At 37.3% G+C, this 13651-nt stretch overlaps 1 long non-coding RNA gene across 1 annotated transcript; it reads right to left on the minus strand.

Annotated features, from left to right (window-relative positions):
- Positions 1–1773: 1773 nt before the first annotated feature.
- LOC130555337 (uncharacterized) lies at positions 1774–4998 on the minus strand. The gene is made up of 4 exons (XR_008963111.1): positions 4781–4998; positions 3476–3548; positions 2168–2324; positions 1774–1889 (listed from the first exon to the last, which is right to left on the minus strand). It is a non-coding gene; the product is annotated as an uncharacterized LOC130555337 (long non-coding RNA).
- Positions 4999–13651: the final 8653 nt, after the last annotated feature.

The raw sequence follows: 13651 nt of genomic DNA on the forward strand, positions 1-13651 counted from the left end.
AGCACCTCTGTCATTGTCGGGTTGTGTGAAAAGGAAAACACATTTTGCATGGATGTTGGGTTATTATGTGAGCACTTCTAGACTGCCGTTTCCGGTTTGTGGTTTTTAGATGTCGGAGCCATGAAATGAAAGGGAAATGGTATTACTGGTGTAGGGGTGAGACGTCTGAATTTTGGCAGGTGATGCCACCCTAGTTGTGCAGACCACCCACCCGTTCTTATGGAAATACCACTGTTTGCCTTTATGCCTGAACTGTCATTCCTTTGTTTTTTGTCATTTTATTTTGTTTTGTTTAATGCTGTGTGTCAGCTGTATGCCATTCTTTTTTTTAAATGACACAGAAAATGACAATCAGATGTAGTTGCAGATTTTATTAATATATTATTACCCAACACTGTACATTCAGCAGTTGTGACACGAAGCATTTTCACACGAAGAGACGAAAGGTTTTATTTGGCTGTAAACAGTTGAGAGAAGTTGAAAATACTGAGCGGTTGTAAAAGAAAACGTTTACCTCTCTCACATGTTAATACAAGCAATGTGAATTGCAATTTTTCTCTTTGTACTTTTAGATGGAGATAGGATGAACACTAGATTACACCTTTAGCTCTTTAAGACAAATAAGGATGATAGAAAATAATCATAATTCCTTGAGTTTTATTTTACATAGTGGATTAATGCTTTTACGTTTGCATCATTTTCAGAAAGGCCTCTAGGCCTCTGTTGCCTGGTTATGAATAAGAAGTGTAGTTTGTCCGAAAACACGACGAACGTTTTGAGTTCGTATATGGTATAAAATGTATTACTTTAGCATTAGCAATACTGAAAATACGATGATGTTATGTGGATATTTTAATAGCAGTACTAATTGCTATTGTGTAAAAAGAAAAAAGGTTTTCAGAGCATTGTAAAACAAATTGTTATTTTTTTGTCTCAGAATAAATATTTATTATGTGTTTCAAGTTTCGACGCATTGTGTGTGTTGAGTAAATGATGCACCTCATGGCCGCTGTCAGTCATTACATACATTTTCAGACTTCTAACGTTAATACTTTTTTTATCAGTAGATTATTTTCATTGAACAGTAATACTCGCAAGTAGTGATGGAACAATATATTGCACAGCAAATAAGATATTCATAAGATTGCTGAATTAAAGTCACAGCATTTATGAATAAAAAAAATGTGGTGGCCTAATATTGTCCCGTTTGATATAGTGGTCTGTCATGACTCGCAAGTCACGAGTCATGAAGCAACTTAATGACCTAATAAAAAAGTGCATTAAAATCATTGCTTTAATGTCCTCCGAAATAAAATGAATTATATTGCAAATATCACTACACAGAGTCAAATCGCCAGTGTTAAAAATGGTCAATTGAACACTCACAGTGTATATATAATCCACACTCTCAAAGTGTGGATTACTGTATATATACACGTGAGAGTTAATTTGACCTTTTTTAACACTGGCGATTTTGCTATGCACGAACTAGTCCTTTTAAAACATAATAAAACTACATGGTGGGTTATTTAGTTGGATCAAAGATGGATATTTTCTTCATCAATTTAAAGACTTTGTAGATATTTTATTGTATGCAACATTTTTCGAGTGTACTTTTATTGTCTAATACGCTGGCCGGTCAGTAGTACTTCGGCACTTTCTTTTCATACAGTCTGAAGTTGTAGAAAAGAAGCTGTGTTATAAAGGTGATGATGATGCAGGGGAAAATGAGAAGGAACAGGACGTACGGATCTGGATCCTTCAGACCTGAGCACAAGGAGAAATAGATCTGATGGATTTCCAGCAAGATCTTGTGTTTGAAGGAAACTTGTGTGCAGCATGTATATTTGCCCAACATCTCCATGCACGTGGTCAGGTTGATGTAGTATCTGATAGTCCCAAAATAAAAAACAGCAGGTATATGTAACTGATATATAGAAATCATCAACTCATTCACGCAGAGATCAAACTCGGAAACATGTGCTTCAAACTCCATCAAACTCGGAAAAGAAAAAAACATGTTTTTTCTTTCCTGATCTGATGAGTTGAATCAGGTGTGTTGGATCAGTGAAACATGCTCCAGGACAGACCTGAGAAACAATACTCTATAAAATCATTCAATGTAAGTTGATCAAATTTGGTCTTTTACAGTAAAATGTAAACTCACTGTCTAGCCGTTGGCCAGGGACATTTGAGTTGGTAGTCAGTTGTTGCCATCGTTTGGTTGAATTGGACAACACAGTACTCATAAACGGCAGCATCAAAGCTTGTTTTGTCACATGGCAGTTTTGTGCATTTGTCTTTTACTGTTCCCTCCACCGAGCCTGGGAGGAGAAAAAAGATGGAAATGCATTAGACGCCGCAGAAATGGTGCATAAGCCACGTCTACAACCATTAAAAGACACATAATTGACACAAATGATCCTTCATGTCCGTAAACGCCCATTTCCTCCACAAACTAATGACAGTATTTCCTACAGACAGAAAACAATCTGTTGCATTCAGTGCTGGGGAAGCTGAAATGTCTAGTTTTCTATGTTAAAAGCTTGCAAGTTAAAACACTTCTTTACACTTTTTAAACAATTCTTGCAGATTATTTCTGTCCAGTTTTTCAGTACGACTCTATAAACATTCTTACATTAACAAATACTTGAGAAGCATAATGACTTAAGATATTGTCTCGTTTTCTGAGAAAATTATAAAAATATTTTTGCTTTTATCCTTAAAGCCTAAAAAATACATATATTTTTAAATAGTCTCATTTTAAGCATGAATTAAATGTTGATCTTTTTCAGGCGACTATAGTTTAATACATTGGAACAGTTCGCCCAAAAATGAAAGTTCTGTCTTCATTTACTCCCTCGAGTTGTTCCAAATCTGTATCAATTTATTTTTTCTGATGATCACAGAGAAAGATATTTTAAAAAAAGCTTGTAACCAAACAGTTCTTGGCCACCATTGACTACCAAAAATTGCTTTATAAATTTCTTTGTTCTGTTGAACACAAAAGAAGATATTTTGAAGAATGTAGGAAAGCAAACAGTTCAGGGGGCACTTTTGACTACTACTATGGTAGTCAATGGGGTCCAAGAACTGTTTGGTTACAAGCATTCTTTTGAATATCTGTCTCTGTGTTCATCAGAACAAAGAAATGTATACAGATTTGGAACAACTTGAGGGTGAGTACATGATGACAAAATGTATATTTTTGTGTGAAATGTCCCTTTAAGCTCACTAAAGGACACATTGGTGAACTCTACTGGGCAATGATCCATAAATCTGCTTTTTCGAAACAGTTTGTTGAACTGTTTGAACAACTCAATTCAACATCTAGTAGCATCACAATGTTTAATTAATTTAACAATACCATCATGTAAATGCTCAAATGTATTGTTTGAATGCATTCTTTTGAAGTCGCTTTGGGTAAAAGCATCTGGCACATGCATGAACGTAAATGTGATTCTGATCACTGTACCTGTTAATGTTAAAAGAATGATGACACCGGCGGAAATCACAAAGGCCTCTTTCCTCTCCATTTCTAAAGAATTCTACAAAGTTTTTGCAGGTGTGTTAGTATTTCAGACAATGAATGTTGGGATGGTGAAATTTCTAGCAAACAAAATTGAGAAGGTGGCCTTCAGAAACCTTTTTTATAGCACACATATCTAAGAAAACAAGATGCATTTCGTTAATAAAAACACTAGACAGGAGGCAGTATATTTTTTTGTTACGGCATATTGTTTTCTATGAATCGAACAAAATGTAGAGGGGTTGTTTGGTTAAAATAAGAAATGTAAATGTCCAAACCCTTAAAATTGACTTCAGTAAGAAACATTACAAGTTCGATTTTTCTGAAATCAAGGCGTCATTTAGCCAATCAAGTAAACAGTCTTGTTTGTTTGACTGAAAAGAGAGAAATAAGAGTTTTCCCAGTGTGTCCAAAAGGATTTTCTTGAAGAGAAATGTGATCCACAGTGGGTAAGGAGGCGGTCTCATAAAGCATAATTTAAGTGCTTTCTATGTTCCTCTGACACTGTTATGGCTGCGGTCCATTAGCTCATTTTATCATGTTTCCACAATCCTTGTTTAGAGTTTCCCACTGATGAATCTCCCACATTTCATGATTTATATTCTCTAAGTATGTCTGACTTTTACTGACACGGGCAAGGGTTGAACTTTCTTTTGGCTCTGATCTGGTGGAACGATTTTTCCACCAGCGTGTGTCTCAGTCTGGCTTAAACAGTATCAAAACATTACCAATATCAGAGAAAACCTTCTTATTACCCAAAAGCCCTGGTAATCTTTTGTAGTTCTTCACACTTTACAGCAACCACATTTTGTTATGAAATGTGTGAAAGACCTTATACTAAAAAACAAAAAAGCCCATATTTATCAAATGATGCTCAGAGGTTGCTCGCTTAGCTCAGGAGACCTAATGGAGATTCCGTGTCATCATTAGTTTCTCTCCAAATTTTTAAACATACAGTAGAATTAAACATTGAGTATAGAGCTCTACGTGAATGTATGTAACCCCACGTATCTTGTTTTGGAGTGACTGTGAGATTGGAGGAGACACATTTGAGAAGCAGGAATTTGCTCAAATATTTTAATACAACACGATTTCTGTCCAAAAAAACCCCAAAACGATTGTGAAGACCCTTTAGAAAAAATATGGACAAAATGTCAGAGGTTGAATACAGAACCGGACAGTTTTTAAAAACCTGGCACAAGGTTTCAATTCTTATAAAAAATCACGCTTGAAATCATATTCTGCACTTACCTTCTGAGCAGACCTTTAAATCAAATCTCCTGTTAATGCTGGATGAAGAATTTATGAACGATTCCTGCTGTGATCCACATTTGCGGAGAGACACACGGGCAGTGCCTCATTACAGTGGGAATTTGTTTTCTCAGCGACAGTCACTGAACCTCTGGACGTCTGTTTCCTTTCCCAGGCTCATCTGTGTCTTTCCCTGCTGTTCCCAGACATGTGCTCCATGTTTTTACTTCTAGAACGTCCCAGGAGACCGAGACAAGCTGATTACCAGATCATGAGTGAAGAATCAATGACAGCAGGGTAAACATGCACATTTAATTCAACTCATTTTTCCTACAGCTTAAATGGCCTATATACATAAGTGGTCCGTATTGACGAAGTACTGCAAAAATAATATTAATTGTGTTAATAATAATTGTTGCTTTATTGTGACAATATTAATTGTGATAATAATAATTGTGCTTTATTTTACGGAATTTTTAAGGACGTTATGGAAATCTTAAAAACTAAACAACAACAAAAACGTCTATGCCAGTGTGGTAAGAATAAAAAACTTAGACAAAATGTCTTGTAATATTTCTTTTGAAGTATGTTTATTTATATTTTAGAGTGTTTAGATGTTTCCACTGGAAAACAAAAAAATCATAATTTTCTAAATGTCTTTGTACAGTTTAGCAAGAAACTGACATTATATATTAAATGATTAATGAAAATATAGTCAGTGTGTTAAAGTACACTACAATGTCTACTACTGATCTTTAAACACTTTAAACACAAGTTAACATGAAACAGTGTTTGCAACCCATTATACTTTCATAATAGCAAAATGACAATTTTCAAATAATAAATGTAGGATCCATCTATCACCAAAATTCACAGGGTTTTAGAATAACAAATGAAGAGTTTGGTTCCAAAATGAGATAACTCCTAATCATGTTTTTTTATTGTGCATTCCAATGAATATCAATCAAACTGCCGTTGGTTTGTTTTGATTTAAGCCATAATAACTCAAAAAACACCGCTAACTAACACAATAAAACACAATGATAAAAAAACAATGATTTTTAAATAAAAAACATGATAACATAATAAAAAACATGATTTTTGAACATTTTTTAAAACGTTATCTCATTTTGGAACCAAACTCTTCAAATGTTGTAAGTTAGATTCTTAGGGAACACACAGTGTATTGCTCGAATGCAATGTCCCTTTGGATAAAAGCCAAAAGCATAAATGCGAAAAACTAAAGGGATTCATCCGAGGCCGGACTAGCTATTTCACTTTGATGAAAGGTTATAAAGATATTTTTTAAACAAAATGTACAGATAAATGATTTAAAACAAGATCAGAAATATGGATCGAGATTGCAAATAGTCTTGATTTCATATAGCCTTTGATCATCTGTAATGCGCACGCACCGCCTAATTGTCAATCTTTAAGTTATCGTAATGAGTAATGACCTCCCGAGGTACGATGGGGATGTATTTGTGTGCGCTTGTAGGTAGAAAACTGTTGTAAACATGAATTAAGTATGCAAGTGAAACTGCAGGGGGAAGAGGAAAGCTGACTCAGCCGGGGTAATGCCTTGACCCTTTTCCATCAAATCGTTTCCCCGAAACCTAGCATAAAACATGACGGCTGTCTGAAGCTCAGCCAAAAGACATTAATAACCCCTGTGTTTGCTTTGAATCTGAATGCTTCTCCAGTTGAAACTTGGATTGGTACAACAGAACGAGAATAGAGATTGAAAGTTCATTGCAATGATATAATAAACAAAACGATTTGTACACATTGTCAAAAGACTGAAAAAGTGCATTACGTTTCTGCATTTGGCGACTTCAAACTATATTTTATCAGCACATGTGACATCTTACAATGCTGGACACATGCAAACATGAAATCTTAGGATTTCATTTATATTGAAGCATATTTTTTTCTGGCTTTAGCAACAGTTCACCCCTCTGTGTATTGGTTTTCATTCCGTCCCCTTCAAACTAAAATTTCATGATTTATAATGATGAAGTGATTCGATTGGAGTACTATTCTTGGTGTTTTGTACAAAAGGTCACACACGATGGAATGTTCCCAGATGATGCTGAAAGCCTGGGATAAACTTCAGGAGTCTTGAGAGCATGCTGTCAGCAGGGGCGGATTTAGTGATTTGGGGGCCCTAGGCAAATCCATGTATGGGGGCCCCATCTATGCACCATTTTACTTCACTGCAACCCTTATTTTTCTTCCTCCTCAAAGCACACAACTTTTCACCCCCAGTCAAAGTGACAGGGGAAAACTAAGCTTAATAAACACAGATACTGACTCACTAAAGACTTTGGCCACCCTAAGGTTTAGTTCTTATTCTCCAACAGTGCTGAATATCCAGAAGCACAATAACTGTATGGCCAGTCACCTGACACCGGCTATATATGCCAAGCTGTGTGATAAATACACTTTGGACGAAGCCATCCAAACAGGCGTGGACAATCCAGGCCACCCCTTTATAAAAACAGTAGGCATGGTGGCAGGAGATGAGGAGTCATATGAGGTAAGATGATATTAATCATGGATATTAAATAAGAGATATCATATGAACGACTGAAATTCATCAAACATGTTTCATGTAGGTCTGACTAATTAAAAAATATATTATAATGAATTCCCAAATGAAAAACATGGGATAAGTGTCTTAACAAAACACTTATATTAAAGTTCTAAAAAATTTGATGAAATGAAAACTAATAAGTTATATAAAGCATTAAATTTATTCAATCAAACAGAAACGTTGAAAATTTTAACATAAGCCTTTTTTATAAGACTTTTTAGCCCATAAGTAACCAGTCTAATTAAATGAGCAAAGCTCATTCACACCCTACGTTCTCTTGTAGTTCACTGAGCTTTGAACAATTCACTGATCTCATACATTCTGTGTAAACGAATTGGTTCAAAGGAGTCATTTGTTTGCGAGTCATTCTGATCGTAATGTGCGTTCATACTGGCGAACTCGCTGTGTACAGAATAACGCTGATTCAATGAGCCAACTTCACAGCTAAAAACATTATAATGATGTACAGAAAGTTAATTTAGGAAATCTTTTCAAGAAATTCAAGAAAATGTAAATTGAACGTAAAACTCCTGAACAGCCATGAAACACAGCTAATACAGCTCCTAACAGGCTATAGCTCTTTTACTGAACTCTTCAGCGTCTCACTGCTGGTAACGAAACAGCGCCTCCATTGTTTCGTAACTGCAGTTACAAATGACAATCTGTTTAATAATGCACGAAGTGTTTTTTGTGAAGACACTCGACATATTTTTGACGACAGTCTAAGGCGGCACGAAATTTGACTGAGGCGGCAATTTCTTTATGCAGGAAAAACCCTTATCTGGGATTACTATATAGCCTAATATATACCTCTCTCCGTGTTTTTTGTGGTTAACGACCTTTCATGCATTTAAATGTTACCAAATTTCTGTACTAGTGCATACAGTATGAATCGTTAGCACTGTACTGACGTTATTATATTATGTCTTTATGTGCCCATCGGTCTGCGCAGCGGAGTCAAACAACCTTTCTACCTTTGAACTGGCCCTCTCCTACCAAGCGCACAGCGCTCTTTGTTTGACAGATGTTTTGGTCGTCAGTCATTATAACTGTTGTCGGTGTTCATGGAGAAATACTCACCGGCACATTATCATGGCTCGTGGCCGGGAGAGTGCTTTGTCTGGCGGGAGAGAGATGCGCTACTGCTGTAGGAACAGCGGTGGAGTTTGTGTGGGGAAAAAGCAGAGACTTTGGCAACAATCTTTTGTAAATCGTCTTTTTTCCTCTCCGCTGGTGTAGCTGCGTTCTTTGTTGTTTTATTTCCCTGCGACTTTTACTTCGTTTTGCCAATGACACTCTCGCTGTGGGCAGTTCTACTAATTCCGCCGCTGCGTTAACCTTCTGTCACGGTTTGGCATGGAAAAGAACCCAAATGCAGGCAGGCGGTGGTGAAGGGGTTAAACAGGGACATTTATTAAATAATAAAACAAACACCCACGATGGGGAGAACTAAACAAATGCAAAATACCACAAAACAAAGACTTCCCACGGGGGGGGCAAAAATAAACTAACAAACCAAACAGCGACACAACGTCTTAAACAAAAACACGGCAGGGTAAAAACACAAGAACTCACTGACCACAGACAAGGCTAGGGACGGGAACGGGAACACTGAACGCAACCACAAGGTACACAGTACATACACAGTCCACAAGCACAGGACAAAGAAACATGAGGGCATTTTAAAGGCAAGACAAACAGGTATAATGACACAGGGCAGGTGGGAAACATTAGACACGGCAGGGAAGCAATACATGAAATGAGAGGGGCGGGGCCAATGACAAGACAAGAGAAAACACATGAAATGTCAAAAAGGTAAACACCCCATGGCTTCTCACACTAAACATAAGGCTTTGCCACGACTCTGCCACAAGACCAAGAAATCCATGACAAGATAAAGCAGAGTCGTGACACCTTCTCTAGCTGGTGTCGAACTCGTCTCGCGCATATACGGTGCTAATGGAATGGTCCACTCTAATCTATAATGGGGGAGTGCCTTCGTACAGATGTAATAACGTAAAACGTTGACAGGGATATCCCAACAATTTTGATGATTACTTGGGGCTCTACGTGGCTGCTGACATGGCTTATTGGTTAAGTCCACCCCTTCCTTTTGGGGGCCCCTGGTAGCTCAGGGCCCCAGGCGATTGCCTACCTTTGCCTAATGGTAAGTCCGCCCCTGGCTGTCAGTATTGTAAAAGAGAATAGTAAAAGATTTTTTTTGAGTAAAGAGCTTACACAAAGCTAGTCCATGGATTCAGATGAATGAAAATATACAAAAAACACACGAATAGTATGAACTAATGTAAAGGGACAGTTCACCCAAAACTACAAATTCTGTCATCATTTACTCACCGTCGAGTCCAAATCTGTATCAATTTATTTGTTCTGATAAACACAGAGAAAGATATTTGGACAAATGCTTGTAACCAAACAGTTCTTGGCCACCGTTGACTACCATAGTAGGAAAAATGACATTGGTAGTCAAAAGTGTCCCAGAACGGTTTGCTTTCGTACATTCTTTAAAAATGTCTTCTTTTGTGAGAACAAAGAAATGTATAAAGTAATTTATGTTTTGATCCTGGGGTCAGATTCAGATCATCCTTTTCTCTGTTCGTTTCAATTACACTCAAACATGAGCAATGGAAACATTCCCTCTTCTGCGCATGTTACATTTGCTTTGGTGGGACAACTGCTTGAAAGACGGACATCTATAAATGCTGTGAAAATACCTTTCAGCAACGTTCTGTTTCTCGCACGCGGCGTAAAATTACCTAATGCGCATCCGTCTGGAGTTGCTAGGCAACATACACATATTACAACCACAATCCGCTTGCGATGGGAAAAATTTCCAGGAGTGGTTATGTGAAAACATTTCCATTTTAGAGAGATGCAGGCGTAATCCTTAAACAAACACACTGTTTGGATCTGCGTTAGGATCTTACAGCACGCTTGGCACTGGACGGTCCACTTGTTGTTTTTGCCTTGTTCTGGCAATCCTATTTTTAGCAGTGCGTTTTTAAATGAGGTGTCAAAGGCAAAGTAAAGACCATATTTGTTTTGATTAAACACGTTGTAAAAAATGTCAACTTGAAAAGCTACGTTTAATTGCCGTCTTAAAGTTTTAAGTGGAATCGAAGAGTTTACCATTAAACTACATCCCACCACTGTAAAGCTCTTGACAAATGAAATAAAATCGCAGAAATTATTGTGACAAGTTGATTAAAAACAAAGATATTGAGTTTTCAACAATGCATTATGATTTCTTTAAGTTGACAGTTTGACAATTTCATGACTTTTTCATGAGGACTCATAATGGAATATTTTAATCAGGAAAAATGTACTAAATGTTCTGTGTTAAAACCAAGTCAGAAACCAAGATGTGTGACGAAAGCAAAATGTAAGGGCAGATTTGCAAAAGTGTGGGGAAACTAAAGAAGTATTAAGTTCATGAGCTTTTCCTCCTATCCAGAATTTGAGCCCAGCTCCAATCGTTTTGATTATTATATACTTTTAAAACTATATTCTACAACGCCCAAGCTCCAGCTTAGATCTTTAACTATCCCCATGTGTCTCCTATTGGAAACTACACTAAATGCTAAATGGAAATACTAAATACATAATAACAGGAGTCATAGATCAGCACTCAATCTGACTGGAGGGAAAGAAGGAACCAGTGGTAAAGTTTTAATGGTCCATTGATATGAGCAGCCTCAAGAGAAAAGCACTGCATGCCTTCTCAAAATAAACACAACCAATTATCACTTAACTGATACAGTCAAAGTACAGCGATAAGAAAACAACAACAACCGATGCTTTCGTGGGCTGCTGTGGGAAAAAAGATTTAAGACATTGGCGAGGTCATTCCTCAGATGAGAGAAGAAGAGAGGAATACAGCTATTGGTTTGGACGAAAAAATGGTAGACATGAGATTTGGGTTGTCAGCAGGAGTGTTGCCTTGCCGGAGAGAGGACTTTGATTGTGCCTTTCCAGAAAAGTAAACACAGAAAAAGTAAATAGTATAAAAACGATAGAATTTACTGTATGAAATCTGTTTCTCTGCGATTAAAGCCACAAGGTTCAGTCTGTGGTACCATCAATTCCACTCACCATGTCTGACAAGTGACGACTGAAATCAACGAGTCCAATCTGATTGACTTCTGGAAGACACAACAGCCATTAAACCTTTGAAAAAGACTATTGCAGAAAGTGCAAAAAAAGTTTAAATTGTTCTTTCATGTTGGTCTATTCTTGACTTTTTCAGATAAACAGTCTCAAGGGAATTTGTGACATTATGTTACAAACTGTATCTATTAATTCGTGTTCGTGACACGAATTTCCCCCTTTTTTCGTGTCACCCAGCACGACTTTCAGTCTAGCGTATCTTAATACACGGTATCTTTCATGTGTACATATATATCAACACAATCTGATGGGAATTCATACCTATTTTACAAGGTGGCTAATTCGTGTGAATTCCTGTTTCCTACGATCTCATTGGTATGTTTTGTTATGATTTGACTTTGCCCCTGTGGCGTCAGGTTTAGGGGCGGGGTTAGAGGAGCCATTTCTCATTGCTTTGCCACCCTGTGAAACTCGTTTTTTAGCTAAATTAGCCTTTGTGTTGTGATTTTAGGGTTTGGGGTGAAGTATGGTGTTGGTTAGTCACATCCTAAAATATGTAAGACTTCTTTTGATTTCAGGTTCTAAATATATAAATGTACATACAGATGCGGTCTGTGTATTGAAGGTCGTGCTGAGTGACACGAAGAAAGGGAGAAATTCATGTCCGTGAACACGAATCAATAGATTCCAAATGTTGAGCCTATGCCACCAACTGCCTTGAGACTGGGTTGGATAAACTCAGCACCTAAAAAAAAGAAGTGCGCTTGGTTGTTTGAAGTGTTGTATATTTAGCCTAAACCTGTACTCTATCTTATTTAAGTATAGCATAGTATAGTATCCTAAGTACAGTATACTTGACTTCTAGTTGTGCTCACTCTAATAAATACTTGTTCCATGTTTATAGGAACAAGTCAACTCTGGGGATGGAAAAGTATGATGTGCCAGTTTACTCCCAAGTAGGAATAAACTAGTACATTTACAAGTATTCTATTAGCACATTGATAGTAGTGTACGCTCTTGAATATTCTTCAAAGTTGGACATTTTCTAAATTTATTTAATCCAGTGTTTGAGTTTTTCCCTTTTTAATTCAACCCTACTGTAGGTTGAAAACAATTTGGTGTACTTACTACATAAAGCATACTTGAAAATATTCTTTACTTGAGTATACATACTGAATGAACAACACTCTTAAAAATAAAGGTGCTTTACGATGCCGTAAAAGAACCTTTAACATCCAAAGAAACTTGCTCCACAAAAGGTTCTTTGTGGTGTAAAAAGTTCTTATAAAAATGTAAAAAAGAGATGGTTCTTTAAGGAACCTTTGACTAAATGGTTCTTCTACCCTGTTGAAAAAACCAGCATATGCTGGGTTAGGTATGTTTTGATGCTGCTTTGACCAGCTTAAACCAGCACAAACCAGCATCAAAACATACAAAACCAGCATATGCTGTTTTTTTCAACAGGGTATAGCAACGCTGTGAAGAACCTTTTAAGCACATTCTTTTAAGCACATTCTTTTACTTCTTTCTTTGTAAGCCTGAACACAAAGAAGAAACTGTGTATCTTGTCATTGTGAAGCATACGGTTCTGCAAACAAACAACGGTGTGGTGGGGGAACGTTAAATGAAACAAGGAAAATCCCAAATTTGACCTCGTCCTCGTGTGGGAGTGAAACTGCAGACGACACATGAAGTGTACAATTAAATCTGTGAGTTAATAGCCGTGATGCCCTAAAATAAGAAAAAATGTGGATACAGGCCGTGTCATTTATTGTTTCACACGTGGCACGCTGCAATGCACTGCAGTGTTCAATAACCCTATCCAAACTACAGTCCAACAGGCCATAACATGGTGAGAAAATCTGTAATGCCACGGCTCCTGAATATACACTTCCTTGTGGAAAAGTCCCTGCCAGAAATCCCAATGCCAATGTGAGTGGATTCGGATGGAATTTCTGAAAGGAAGTTTAGAGATGGTGTTGAGGGAGCAACGTTTTAGACGTTACCTCACAGACCGATCCAAAGCGGCTCAAACTTCATCCTTTGCTAAGTTGTTCAACCTCCGTCTGGAAACCCCTGAATTTACCCATGGGTCAAATGCAGGAAGCTTGTTAACGGTGGAAAAGCGTAAAAGCATTTTCCCCTGAAGT

The sequence above is a fragment of the Triplophysa rosa genome, linkage group LG6, assembly GCF_024868665.1.
Source record: "Triplophysa rosa linkage group LG6, Trosa_1v2, whole genome shotgun sequence".
NCBI lineage: Eukaryota > Metazoa > Chordata > Actinopteri > Cypriniformes > Nemacheilidae > Triplophysa > Triplophysa rosa.